The 15,644-nt window shown below is 41.4% G+C and overlaps 1 long non-coding RNA gene across 1 annotated transcript in view; it reads left to right on the forward strand.

The window, feature by feature from the left end:
• Positions 1-15,644, forward strand: part of LOC126191460 (uncharacterized) — a 147,442-nt gene that overhangs the window by 40,431 nt on the left and 91,367 nt on the right. The window contains exon 3 of the long non-coding RNA XR_007538348.1: positions 8,664-8,765. This is a non-coding gene — a long non-coding RNA (uncharacterized LOC126191460). The remainder of the gene's footprint in view (positions 1-8,663; positions 8,766-15,644) is intronic.

Raw genomic sequence — 15,644 nt, forward strand, 5'->3', positions numbered from 1 at the left:
GCAAATGTCATCATGTAAAAACATTAAGTCCATCTTAAATAATTAATATGAAGTACGAAAAATAGTGGCCAACTTAGGTATTTTGGATCTCCTTAAATAAAAATCACCCAGTGAAACCTATTTGTTCACTGGGAGCGTTTTTACTCAGTATTCATGTAATCAATCCTATTTTAGACGAAAACCAATGTAATTCTTAATAATTCATGTTATTTACTTATTTATGCAAATTAGAGAAGTCAATTGACAAACTTCTAAAAAACGGCCTTTTTGTAACAAAGAATTATTCTGTCAATTCAACAAATCTGTCTGTCATTTTAATAACATGTTAAATTATGTCACTCGATGCAAATTAATAACTTTTCTGCACAAATTATGATAACAGATGTACATGTGACTTATAAACTATATCTCTTTTTAGTAGTTCTTTGACAATGTTATAAATACAGGGTGTTTCAAAAATGACCGGTATATTTGACACGGCAATAAAAACTAAACGAGCAGCGATAGAAATACACCGTTTGTTGCAATATGCTTGGGACAACAGTACATTTTCAGGCAGACAAACTTTCGAAATTACACTAGTTACAATTTCGAACAACAGATGGCGCTGCGGTCTGGGAAACTCTATAGTACGATATTTTCCACATATCCACCATGCGTAGCAATAATATGGCGTAGTCTCTGAATGAAATTACCCGAAACCTTTGACAACGTGTCTGGCGGAATGGCTTCACATGCAGATGAGATGTACTGCTTCAGCTGTTCAATTGTTTCTGGATTCTGACGGTACACCTGGTCTTTCAAGTGTCCCCACAGAAAGAAGTCACAGGGGTTCATGTCTGGCGAATAGGGAGGCCAATCCACGCCGCCTCCTGTATGTTTCGGATAGCCCAAAGCAATCACACGATCATCGAAATATTCATTCAGGAAATTAAAGGCGTCGGCCGTGCGATGTGGCCGGGCACCATCTTGCATAAACCACGAGGTGTTCGCAGTGTCGTCTAAGGCAGTTTGTACCGCCACAAATTCACGAAGAATGTCCAGATAGCGTGATGCAGTAATCGTTTCGGATCTGAAAAATGGGCCAATGATTCCTTTGGAAGAAATGGCGGCCCAGACCAGTACTTTTTGAGGATGCAGGGACGATGGGACTGCAACATGGGGCTTTTCGGTTCCCCATATGCGCCAGTTCTGTTTATTGACGAAGCCGTCCAGGTAAAAATAAGCTTCGTCAGTAAACCAAATGCTGCCCACATGCATATCGCCGTCATCAATCCTGTGCACTATATCGTTAGCGAATGTCTCTCGTGCAGCAATGGTAGCGGCACTGAGGGGTTGCCGCGTTTGAATTTTGTATGGATAGAGGTGTAAACTCTGGCGCATGAGACGATACGTGGACGTTGGCGTCATTTGGACCGCAGCTGCAACACGGCGAACGGAAACCTGAGGCCGCTGTTGGATCACTGCTGCACTAGCTGCGCGTTGCCCTCTGTGGTTGCCATACGCGGTCGCCCTACCTTTCCAGCACGTTCATCTGTCACGTTCCCAGTCCGTTGAAATTTTTCAAACAGATCCTTTATTGTATCGCTTTTCGGTCCTTTGGTTACATTAAACCTCCGTTGAAAACTTCGTCTTGTTGCAACAACACTGTGTTCTAGGCGGTGGAATTCCAACACCAGAAAAATCCTCTGTTCTAAGGAATAAACCATGTTGTCTACAGCACACTTGCACGTTGTGAACAGCACTCGCTTACAGCAGAAAGACGACGTACAGACTGCGTTGTCTTCTACGAGGGCAGTTCAATAAGTAATGCAACACATTTTTTTTCTGAAACAGGGGTTGTTTTATTCAGCATTGAAATACACCAGGTTATTCCCCAATCTTTTAGCTACACAACACTATTTTTCAACGTAATCTCCATTCAATGCTACGGCCTAACGCCACCTTGAAATGAGGGCCTGTATGCCTGCACGGTACCATTCCACTGGTCGATGTTGGAGCCAACTCCATTGATTGCCGTTTTGTTTCAGGCTCGAAGTGATGAACCCATGTTTCATCGCCTGTAACAATCTTTGACGAGAAATTGTCACCCTCAGCCACATGACGAGCAAGCAATTCCGCACAGATGGTTCTCCTTTGCTCTTTATGGTGTTCGGTTAGACAACGAGGGACCCAGCGGGAACAAACCTTTGAATATCCCAACTGGTGAACAATTGTGACAGAACTACCAACAGAGATGTCAAGTTGAGCACTGAGTTGTTTGATGGTGATCCGTCGATCATCTCGAACGAGTGTGTTCGCACGCTCCGCCATTGCAGGAGTCACAGCTGTGCACGGCCGGCCCGCACGCGGGAGATCAGACAGTCTTGCTTGACCTTGCAGCGATGATGACACACGCTTTGCCCAACGACTCACCGTGCTTTTGTCCACTGCCAGATCACCGTAGACATTCTGCAAGCGCCTATGAATATCTGAGATGCCCTGGTTTTCCGCCAAAAGAAACTCGATCACTGCCCGTTTTTTGCAACGCACATCCGTTACAGACGCCATTTTAACAGCTCCGTACAGCGCTGCCACCTGTCGGAAGTCAATGAAACTATACGAGACGAAGCGGGAATGTTTGAAAACATTCCACAAGAAATTTCCGGTTTTTTCAACCAAAATTGGCCGAGAAAAAAAATGTGTTGCATTACTTATTGAACTGCCCTCGTATATCTTTCACATCACATGCAGCGCCATCTGTTGTTGAAAATTGTAACTACTGTAATTTCGAAAGTTTGTCCGCCTGAAAATGTACTGTTGTCCCAAGCATATTGCAACAAACGGTGTATTTCCATCGCTGCTCGTTTAGCTTTTATTGCCGTTTCAAATATACCGGTCATTTTTGAAACACCCTGTACAAGCAGCAAGAAGGGTCAGGGGGCAGTCGAAATGTCACTTTGGTAAAGTGTGTTTGTGTGTTATTGTTTGAGGTGGATAAACAATGCAAAGAACATGTAAAGGAAGTACTACTTTGTGTTGTGTCATGGTCTCTGGTGGACAGTGGAATTAAGATGGCCACCAGAGTAATAAATATTTGAAGTTTACATATTTGTTGGTTTCGCTCGTTCTTTATCATCAAAAGCACATAAAAAACACGGGACCTCATGTTTTAACCCTAGACAACCAGATTTAGAGCCAGCATCAGCATCGAGACACGGCAGCGATCCAGCAAGTAGCAGCGATTACCACAACACAATGCATTTTAATGGCGCCAACCTAACATCAAGTGCTAACAAGCTCCGTAAATGGGAGTGAAATAGTGCGATTATAGCAATTAGCAATATCTATGACTAGGCGACCATTACACCACGAAGTAGCTGAAGTTAAGGAATTCTGCTACCTAGGCAGTAAAATAACCAATGACAGACGGAGCAAGGAGAACATCAAAAGCAGACTAGCAATGGCAAAAAGGGCATTCCTGGCCTAGAGAAGTCTACTAGTATCAAACATTGGCCTTAATTTGAGGGAGAAATTTCTGAGAATGTTCGTTTGGAGCACAGCAATGTATGATAGAGAAACATGGACTGTGGGAAATCCGGAACAGAAGAGAATCGAAGCATTTTAGATGTGGTGCTACAGACGAATGTTGAAAATTAGGTGGACTGATAAGATAAGAAATGAGGACGTTCTGCGCAGAATTGGAGAGGAAAGGAAACACTGACAAGGAGAAGTGAAAAGATGATAGGACACATGTTAAGACATGAGGGAGTGACTTCCATGGTACTAGAGGGGGCTGTATAGGGCAAAAACTGGAGAGGAAGACAGAGCTTGGAATACATCCAGCAAATAATTGAGGACTTACGTTGCAAGTGCTACTCTGAGATGAAGAGATTGGCGCCGGAGAGGAATTCGTGGCGGGCCGCATCAAACCAGTCAAACTGATGACTGAAAAACAAAACAAAAAACGCTGAAGAAGTCTGAGAAGGACAAGGAAGAGTGGACATCCTAGGGCTGGCGGTTATCGCTGAAACAATCGGTTTTTGGCTATATCTCTTTTTTTTTCAATGCTAGTTTAAAATGAGTTTTAAACCGCTCCAAATAACCGGTTTCTGAAATAACTGGTTTCCTGTTTTTTAGTCCTATTACTTCCTGTAATAAATGTAGAAATCGAACAAAGATTGAAAAATTTTGACTCACTCAGTTTCAAGATAAATAGCGCCAAAATATTAAATCAAATATGCAAAGAAAAGAAAACAGCCCGTCCACCGTTCGCTCTTTTTCTCGGAAATGATAAGTGGCTGAATGCTACTAAATGTCACCAGTGTTCTTCTACTGATTCTAATTTATTGAAACTCTAAATAGAAATCATGTTGTATTTGAGGATCATAGCACTATTTGGGTGTTACGATTAAGTGCTAAAGGGTGAAAACTGAGATTTTCATGTTAATTTGTCCGTTTTCAAAAGCTACAACCAGGTAAAGACATGTTATGTAGATATAAACAAGAGATCAGTTATTTTCTCTTTTTATTGAAAACTGCGAGTTAATTGTTAAGTTTTAAGTTTTCTCCTTGTCTGATGTCGCAAAGTAGTTATGGATGCTCCTGTTCTTTTAAAACAAATGATGCATTATGCTTAACTGATACTGCACTCCGTAAAATACTTGCAGACTAGGGATGGTGCCATTGTGTAAGACAACTAATGTCCGGCTACAACAGCAGCAAACTACCGTATAGACCACATGTGGCGAGTCTCGTCCATTGCTTGTACACGTGTGCCATCCAATAGGCCACGCCACACGGTAACAGATACATTATTATCTCAGGCATGCTGTACCACTTCTTATGATATATTTATTAAACATATACTCCTGGAAATGGAAAAAAGAACACATTGACACCGGTGTGTCAGACCCACCATACTTGCTCCGGACACTGCGAGAGGGCTGTACAAGCAATGATCACACGCACGGCACAGCGGACACACCAGGAACCGCGGTGTTGGCCGTCGAATGGCGCTAGCTGCGCAGCATTTGTGCACCGCCGCCGTCAGTGTCAGCCAGTTTGCCGTGGCATACGGAGCTCCATCGCAGTCTTTAACACTGGTAGCATGCCGCGACAGCGTGGACGTGAACCGTATGTGCAGTTGACGGACTTTGAGCGAGGGCGTATAGTGGGCATGCGGGAGGCCGGGTGGACGTACCGCCGAATTGCTCAACACGTGGCGCGTGAGGTCTCCACAGTACATCGATGTTGTCGCCAGTGGTCGGCGGAAGGTGCACGTGCCCGTCGACCTGGGACCGGACCGCAGCGACGCACGGATGCACGCCACGCCAAAACCGTAGGATCCTACGCAGTGCCGTAGGGGACCGCACCGCCACTTCCCAGCAAATTAGGGACACTGTTGCTCCTGGGGTATCGGCGAGGACCATTCGCAACCGTCTCCATGAAGCTGGGCTACGGTCCCGCACACCGTTAGGCCGTCTTCCGCTCACGCCCCAACATCGTGCAGCCCGCCTCCAGTGGTGTCGCGACAGGCGTGAATGGAGGGACGAATGGAGACGTGTCGTCTTCAGCGATGAGAGTCGCTTCTGCCTTGGTGCCAATGATGGTCGTATGCGTGTTTGGCGCCGTGCAGGTGAGCGCCACAATCAGGACTGCATACGACCGAGGCACACAGGGCCAACACCCGGCATCATGGTGTGGGGAGCGATCTCCTACACTGGCCGTACACCACTGGTGATCGTCGAGGGGACACTGAATAGTGCACGGTACATCCAAACCGTCATCGAACCCATCGTTCTACCATTCCTAGACCTGCAAGGGAACTTGCTGTTCCAACAGGACAATGCACATCCGCATGTATCCCGTGCCACCCAACGTGCTCTTGAAGGTGTAAGTCAACTACCCTGGCCAGCAAGATCTCCGGATCTGTCCCCCATTGAGCATGTTTGGGACTGGATGAAGCGTCGTCTCACGCGGTCTGCACGTCCAGCACGAACGCTGGTCCAACTGAGGCGCCAGGTGGAAATGGCATGGCAAGCCGTTCCACAGGACTACATCCAGCATCTCTACGATCGTCTCCATGGGAGAATAGCAGCCTGCATTGCTGCGAAAGGTGGATATACACTGTACTAGTGCCGACATTGTGCATGCTCTGTTGCCTGTGTCTATGTGCCTGTGGTTCTGTCAGTGTGATCATGTGATGTATCTGACCCCAGGAATGTGTCAATAAAGTTTCCCCTTCCTGGGACAATGAATTCACGGTGTTCTTATTTCAATTTCCAGGAGTGTATTTATTAAAACAACACTGAACCTTTGTCCCATTTTCTATAATAACGCAATAATTCAAAGCAACAGACTTTTACGAATAAAAAATTACACTTTTTTTAAAAAAAGGTTTATTTAAAAACCAAACATTTTAGCGCCGATATGAAACTTCCTGGCAGATTAAAACTGTGTGCAAAGGTCCCGAGTTCGAGTCTCGATCGGGCACACAGTTTTAATCTACCAGGAAGTTTCATATCAGCGCTAACTCCGCTGCAGAGTGAAAATCTCATTCTGGAAACGTCCCCCAGGCTGTGGCTAAGCCATGTCTCCGCAGTATCCTTTCTTTCAGGAGTGCTAGTTCTGCAAGATTCGCAGGAGAACTTCTGTAAAGTTTGGAAGGTAGGAGGCGAGATACTGGCAGAAGTAAAGCTGTGAGCACCAGGCGTGAGTCGTGCTTCGGTAGCTCAGATGGCTGCCGGCACGGTAGCTCAGCGTGTTCGGTCAGAGGGTTAGCTGCCCTCTGTAATAAAAAAACTGAGTTAATGGATCAACAACGAACTGAAACGGGTGTCTTTCGACGTCCGCCCACAGCAGATACAACGAACGAAAACGAACAAAATGAGATTTAAAAAAAAAAAATAAAAATGGTAGAGCACTTACCCGCGAAAGGCAAAGGTCCCGAGTTCGAGTCTCGGTCGGGCACATAGTTTTAATCTGCCAGGAAGTTTCATATCAGCGCACACTCCGTTGCAGAGTGAATATCTCATTCTGGAATAAGGAAGGTAATCTCTTAATATGATCAGATGACTTGCCCTGTATGCAAATATTGTTTTATATGGGATCGAAGTTAAGCAAACTTTATTTTCTGAATTTACACTTAGATGATAGTTTTTGTTACTTACCTTCGTTGATATCCAACAAGCATTCCACAGTTCTGCTTTTTCTAATTTAAGATTTTTAATTTTTAGTGTCCACCCAACATTATCGGTATTATAATACAATATCTTTTGAGAATATTTTCTGACATTACTTCCTAACTCGCTGGATACAATAAATTTAAACGTGTACAGGCCCAATCTAGGATCATTAACTCAGAAACTGAGACATCCATAATTATATTAATGGTACAGAAAGATGTATTTTGTGCACCCTAACTATGCTTATGAGCTACGTATCAAAGTAATCAACATTAAAAAAATATTGATTGGGCATCTGTCACTTGTTTGTGATTCACAACGCTTCGTGTATCTCCTGTTGTTCTTGGGGCAAACAAGTCTTCCAATACACCAATGGGATGTCGTCTTCCGAACATTGTCCCCTCTTGGAAAAATTTCTGAGGATGTTAGTTACTTGAAAAGTAATGCAAAGTGAGCGGAAATTTATAAAGTTTCTTGAGAATCACGAAAAACCGGCAGCTCTAATCCAATAATATTACATAATATCGAATTTGGAAAAAAAATATCAGAAGAATGACATTTATAATTGAAACAATAACCAGCCACAAGTACGGTTTGACAAGATTTATTTAGATGAAATCATGAGCAGATCCGGATTTCTTTACAAATCAGTCTTCGGATTTTTTATACACGTTTCCTTGTTTTTCTCTCTGGTGCCTCGTTTTAGTCCTGTCATTGGTTTGCTGCACTAGGACGGACAGAAAGTTTTTTGTTCACTATTTGTTAGTAGATGGTTGAAGGTCCAACATCTTTGTTACAATCTACGGAAACCAGTTCACAGATATTGGCTACTAATGGTATCGTGTATACGATTGCAATTTACTCCCTCAGCGTTATTGCGGGCCTGAAGATGGTGCACTGAATCACCGAAACTGCTAGCTACATAATAAATAACATCGAAAGGACGGCAGCAGGTATTCCATTTTATTATCTAAGTGAACGGCCGAAGTCCTTCAAACCTACACTCAGAAGGATGAACACATTAAAAAATTTTCTGTGTATCTTAGTGTAGGAAACCAATAACGGATACAAAACGAGGCCCAGAAGAAAACAAAGAAACCTGTAGCAACCATCTGAAGGTTCATTTGTACAAACTCTGAAACTGGTCATGATTTGATCCAAACAAACCTTGTTAAACTGTACTTTTAGCTGGTTGTTGTTTCAATTATAATCTTTGCAGCATTACAGCCACAGATGTTAACATGTAAGTTTTACTCAGAACAATGATCTGAATAATGTTTCTAAACTTTGGTATTTCCATTAGCATCGCCATAGTTTCAGTTTAAGCTTATCTGCTGGGTATCCCGTGCTCACCTTACGTTCGTTGTGGATGAGCTGGACATATGCACCTCGTGAAAAGTTTAGAAACTACATAGAAGTGAAAATATGGCTGTCAGTAGTCAACTTTTTATCCCATTGTCGTAGTTACTCCATTAACAAGCATATTTTACTTTCTAGCTCTGGAGCAATCGCTGGAATTGTGCTAGGAGTCTTGTTGTGCGTAGTCCTGCCCATCTGCATTGCTTGCTGCCGTCAGTGTGAGGATTCTGAATGAACAAGGTAGGTTTCAGCTAGAGGCATAGAGCAATATGAAGCAAAATGTGTTCGAGATGTGAAACAATTAATTTTAATTCACCGTTCTTATACAGTCGAAGGTCGACAGCAAACACAAGATCAATATCTGAGCTATTGTTTTCGAAACAAAGCTGTTTGTTTCATTGACATACAGTGTTCACGAGGTTTCAGAGTGCTGTACCTGCCCTCGGTCTAGTGGCAGTCGGCTCATAGCAGTGCTACGTCGCTGTATTCCTTAACGTTTTGACCTGCAATCGCATTATCTTACCGCCTTGCGACCTTTCAACTAGAATATGCACGACTTCGAGCGCACGAAGTGAAACAATTAATTTGTAACGAATTTCATCCCGTACCTGCAGACGTTGCAGGAATTCACTTCCCCATCACAAGCAGTGTCGTGGAAATCAAACTGCAAACCGAAGAAGGTTGCGCTGATGTTGTGCGGAGTTTCACCTGGGAACTGCAATTCAATGACCCTGGTGGCCATGTCGGAGCTGTTTTAGTTGGTCACGCAATGTTCAGCCTACATACCCTGCATGTATCCATACTTCGTTTGAGGTACCGCAAGACGTGGTCGTATCTGCCTCTCGACCTCAATAACATTGCGGAAAAATGGCAGATTTCGAGACCTACCACATCTTATATGGTGTGGCTAAATGGTGCAAATGGCTCTGAGCACTATGGGACTTAACATCTATGGTCATCAGTCCCCTAGAACTTAGAACTACTTAAACCTAACTAACCTAAGGACATCACACACATCCATGCCCGAGGCAGGATTTGAACCTGCGACCGTAGCAGTCGCGCGGCTCCGGACTGAGCGCCTAGTCTTATATGGTGTGCATCAAGTCAAGAAGCCCATGCCTTCTTTATTTGATGATTGGCGACTTGCAGGCGAGCGTGATGTACGGCTGTCAGCCGTCCAATTGTGCGGGATGCAGCCAGGAGGGCCACGTGTGGTTGGATGGTCTCTGCAGACGCCTGATTGAGGTTGGCAGGAGATGTCGCACCAGCCATGACATCTACAGTGCTCCCTGTCATCTATGTCACCGTTGCGAAATTGTCAGATGCACCAGCCCAGATTCTTTCCGACCCACCATCGTTGCTCGAAACTGAAGGGGAGTCGAGGCTTCAGATTTATTCTGCATCACCTCTGGGGGAAACAACGTCCTCACGTCAGAAGCCGAGTAGTGAAGTTACAGTAGTGTTGTACGTCGACTAGGGCGTCATAAAACCCCTGGTTGCCTTCCAGTTGGGTTGAGGCACCGTTGGATGACAGCCGATCCCACTACGATACAGAACAACACCTTTTGAAGCAGACACTTTTCAGTGTCCAAATTAATAATGCTTACGCTCGCTGAGGACGGTGAGGCGAAGGGAATGCTCTGCCTTTTGTACAGAGGCGGTTTTATCTCTTTTCATGGGGCTTCAAGCTGCATTTTTGATGGGTGGTGATTTTAATTCCTCCCTCCACCCTTAAGAACAGTTGCCACGGTTTCACCTTGCCCAGAGCTTGCCACGATCGTCGACCTTCTCCAATTTGTGGACACATGGGAAACCGTTCTTGGTGACTGTCCTGGTTGCACGCACTACACCGTACAGTCTTCCAGTACCTTGAACGCTTATATATCTCACTCTTGCTGGTGGAAGAAACCTAACTGCCTGAGATTTGGCCTGTCGCTATTTCCGACCATGTGGCGTATGTCTGCACCATTACCCTTATGAAACGTCCCCTTTGAAAATTTATACAGGACTGTGCTTAAACTGACACACAATATTTTTAGCGCAACGCAATCTGACTTTCAGAAATCCCTACAAAGGAATGGCCCTGACTAACATTAACCTGTACCTTTCACAAATCACTTACCTCACCAAAAATCTTCGTTACTCGAACTACTGCAATACAGCGAGCACCACTACTGCCAGCTAAATAAAAGATTCAAACTACTGAAGGCACTAACTACTGATAGGCATAGTTAGCAAATAAAAGATTTTAATAGAGAACAAACAATGTATTTACCTTAATAATCATAATATATATGCCATCCAGTCTTACAAATTTCAAATCTCCGCCATTTCTCTCCCCACATCCAACACTGCTGGCGGCTCACCTCCAACTGCGCCACAGACTGCACACAGCACAGCCAGTGATTTTCATACAGAGCGCTACGTAACGTTGCCAATAAGAAAATATAAACAGCCTACTTACATAGCCCCCATGCTCCCCACAAAAAATTTTACAAATTGTTTTGGGCACTGGCCAATACAGATTTGAAAAATTTTTTCATAATTACAGTAAGAAAAATATCAAATGCACACACTTATTAATACAATGTTGGTCAAAAGCTAAAAATTTCTCACAGTCCATAAAGACAGTCCTGCTCATTCATCACAGTGAAACTGCCGTTTCTTTTCTCAAAGTCTGAGCAGTAAAAGACAATGCACACAGAAGTAGTGGATTTCCATGCAGTCTTGAAGAAGTAGTGTTGTCCTTCCAACGGAAAGACAGTGCTGACTCTTGACATGCTGACAGGTAATGGGCTACAACAGAGCAAACCCACAGCAGAGTCATTCGACGTTTTGAAGAAGATTGGTAGGTAGGTCATCACAGAGTAGACCCACTGTAGTCCTGGTAGAGATTACGGTATTGGTGGGCCACCAGAGGTGCAGACCCACTGCAGTCCTAGTAGAACTAATGGTATTGGTGGGTCATCAAAGGTGCACACCCACTGCAGTCCTTGTAGAAATATTGGTAACGGTGGGTCATCAAAGGTGCAGACCCACTGTAGTCCTTGTAGAGATAATGGTATTGGTGGGTCATCAAAGGGGCAGACCCACTGTAGTCCTTGTAGAGACGGCCAGCAGCCATCAGTTGCGACTGTGCAGGTGCACAATCACCATTGAAGAGTCTTGCGGAGAATATAGCAAGTCCATAACCACCACTTGTGCACTCACAAAGTTTTTGGAATTGTCCTTAGAACCAGCAATGCTGTTATCCAGTCCCTTGCTGAATTATTAACACACGTGCAAACACTAACAGTCCCTACTTCTCACATATTGTCCATATACTATGACCAACAGAAACGTGTGCAGTGAAATGATACTTAATTTGAAGAACTGGTGTCTATACATTTATAAATTTACAACATAAGAGTACAATTACAAAGGTACAAAATACATCATTAAAGAACATAACAGTACAGCTAACATTTGTAGTAAGGGCTTTACAAAAGAATCAAAATAACATATACATTAGTGTTACAGGAATTATGACATAAGTACATACATAAAAGATCAGAATAACTTTTGAAACATCAACTTCACACATGAGCAACAAAACAGAACAGAATACATAATGTGTAAACATCTTTACAAAGAAAATAACATATTATCAGAAAAATTCTACAACATAACTCTTATTAGCTAAACACATAAAGACAGGAAACACATAAATATACAAGAGTACACAAACACATAGTGGGAGAACACAAGAGGAAAGGGCAGGGTTTGTTTTCAGTGTAACATTTGGTACTGCAGTCCAACCCAAAACTTCATTCCATAGATCTTTCGTCTTATTTCAACATTTGTTTCCACCAAAACATCCTATCCAAGCATGCTTTCTGTATTTATATGTTCACATATTTCTTACCTCATTATTTATTTTCCATTATCTTACCTCATCATTTATTTCCAAGAAAATCCTACCTATACCTGCTTTTTGTACTTCTTTCATATAAATTCTCAATGCATTTCTTCCAATTCATCGCAACTCATTCTCTTATATAGTCTACCCCCTCTTAAGCTAACTGAAATCTACTGAGCTCAGATGCATAAACTAAGGGACGAGGCCATGCAGCAGCACAAAACAATTAATACAAACAGCAATGAAAAAAAAATGGAAATTGTCAAAGCAATTGCAATATTACAATTAATATAAGGCAATGAGCAGCAAACAAGAAAAATAAATCAGTAGTAAAACTGGCTTAACAGAGTAATGTAAAGTGAAATTTAGTGGCACTATGCCTGGCAAACAGCAGCAGCAAATGAAATAACTTATATCTAAACATGACATAGCTCAAGCAGAAAAAAATATTACACTAAAGACAACAGTGCAGACAAGGGAAATGTATATTCACATCTTAATGTCTAAGTAATTAAAATGGTACACCACAAAAACTAATTCTACAAAAAATTATCAAGTACTTAAAAAGAAAATTATATATGCAGTTACTGTTATTAGTCTCTTCTTATTGTTCTTTCGATTCCAAGAGCTCCTTTTTCGAAGAATGTGGATCATAAAATAATTATTTAATAGATCTGTTGACAGAAAGTGTTCACATTAGCAAATGCATTTAATTTTATTTTATGAAACCAATGCTGCAAGACAGCTGGAAACCAGATATCAAATGAAATAAGCAACTATGTACAAAGTAAAGCATAAGAACATTATTCAGTAGTCATGAGGCATTTCATAAGTTAGTAGAAAAATCTCTCAACTAGAAAGACAGTAGTCATAATCAGGTGTATAGACATAAAAATATTTCTCTTCATTTCATTAGGCATTTCAGTAAATATCATAAATTAAGAGCTCCACAGTTTTATCATATGTTTTCAAGTTTGAGTGTGTCGTATTTGCAATGCTTTCTACAAAGGAATGTCAATAGCGAGGAAATGGCCTCCCTTTTTTTTTCTACCTGTGCCTCTGAAAAGGCACACCCTAATGGCTTGTTCTCCAGGCGTCTGACACAGCTGGGTGCCCACGACGCATTACGTGCAGGTGGTCACTTTACTTTCTTACGGAAATATTTACGACAGCAGTTTCCGCTATAGTGACAGTCTCATATACAAAATTTTGTGGGTCAAGAATTTGCGTTGCAAATGTGTAGAAACAAAATCTTATGAATATAGCAGTGTCCAAAAAATTTTCGCCGGCATTGTGATACATTCACGCATTTACACACATTTCATAACTCTTAAAGTACGATTCTTGGTTTTCAACAACCTTTTTCACAAACAAGAGTCCCTAACCACTATTCATTACTCCTTACCTTATTCGTCGACACTTCTTCAATATTTCATCATAACAGATACGTAGCATAATCAAATAACTCATATAGCATCAGCTTATTGATCATAAACATACCGTAACAGCATAATACACATCGTCATCGTAAAAATAACATCATAACACCTCAGTCAAATCTCAAAAACGCCGTAGATTTCTGCAATAATTTAAAAACCTAAAGAAAATTCTCTGCTCATTTCAATAGTGTCATCTACCTCAAACGTTCTTTAAAAATCGTGATCCCATAACAAATATATCATTCAAAGCTCTCATAGTATCACAATGATTCCAAAAAAATATGAACAATTCACAAAGTACAGACAAAATACAATTTCGTAAGTGTGAAGTTATCCAACGGTGTAATTACATAAACATGTGTCACTGCCATAGTAAAAAAGTTTGTCTCTATCAGTTAAATGAACAGATAGCTGTGTAATTTGTGTTAGAGAAATATGGTACCGATGTGTAAAGTTGTATAAGCAAATACCATATTAGCTAGGGCTCCTTGTGCTTGCCAAACACATGGTACATAAAGTAGGCGTGTACCCCCCTGAGGATTAATGTAATTATACCCTCAGGTGTTATAGATTACAGCAATGGAATGAAATGTATCACGGAAAACTTTCTTTGTAATTCAAAAATCTTTAAAAATAAATGTTTTAAGTACAAAATTAATCACTGAAATGCGTGTCCTGTAGCGCTAAATGTGCGTCTTGTTGTAAGATAATCTCTGTGGAAGTGTCGTAGTTATTTTCCTCCGAAAGCTAAGTGTCATCTACCTCAAACGTTCTTTAAAAATCGTGATCCCATAACAAATATATCATTCAAAGCTCTCATAGTATCACAATGATTCCAAAAAAATATGAACAATTCACAAAGTACAGACAAGTAAGTACATTGCAGAAGGCAATGTACTTACCTCATGATAAACAAAAGTGAAATGCTTTGCGTATAGATATCTTAGTTATTACACTTATTGTTGTGATGATGAAAGTACAGTGCTGTAACGTATTGTTGTGCTATGGAAAAGGCTGTTTCCTTGTAGCTATACCACAGAAGTTACTACTAAAACATGTTTTACTTTACAGAAGAATTCAGAAAAACTGTGCAGATATAAAACAGAAACACTGCAAAAGCAACATTGTAAATTGTCACTCATTAGTAATGTCGTGATATAATCGTGTAGCTGTCACATAAACTAACCACTGTGTCATCTGGTATCTCTCAGAAAGTACTTTAATTCAGAATGTATTTTCAAGTAAACCAAAATGTTGCATTAAAATCTCATTAGCAGTACTGGTAAATGTTCTAAGTATGTGAGCCTTATAGTCGTTACGTAATCGTGCAACTAACAAGCAAGAATGCACCCACACAATAACACTGTGTCGTATGTCCACAATAACAATGCATTCGTAATTTCTGTTTAAATAAGTTCTCTTGGTTCTTGACTGGATATTTAACTTCAAACATTGTTGCATAGTAACAATTTCTAAGTCTGACAATGCATACTATAAATGTGAAGTGAAACGTTTTATGGCAAAGACAAAGTTAAAAAGCAGATTATCTTTCAATAAATGGTTTTACATGTGAAATGTGGTGTAAACCTTTACTCTTCCTAGTATGCAGAGTTTCAACTTCAATGCAATTATCATGTGGTATACGTCGGATTCTGTAAGGTCCATTGTAAACTAGAAAGAATTTGTGACTCAAGTGTTTCTTCTTATGTGACAATGAATGAGCTTTAATGAGAACTTTCTGGCCAATATATAATTTCTTTGCATTTGCTTTACCGTGTAGTT

Source organism: Schistocerca cancellata, chromosome 6 (assembly GCF_023864275.1).
Source record: "Schistocerca cancellata isolate TAMUIC-IGC-003103 chromosome 6, iqSchCanc2.1, whole genome shotgun sequence".
NCBI classification, from domain to species: Eukaryota; Metazoa; Arthropoda; class Insecta; order Orthoptera; family Acrididae; genus Schistocerca; species Schistocerca cancellata.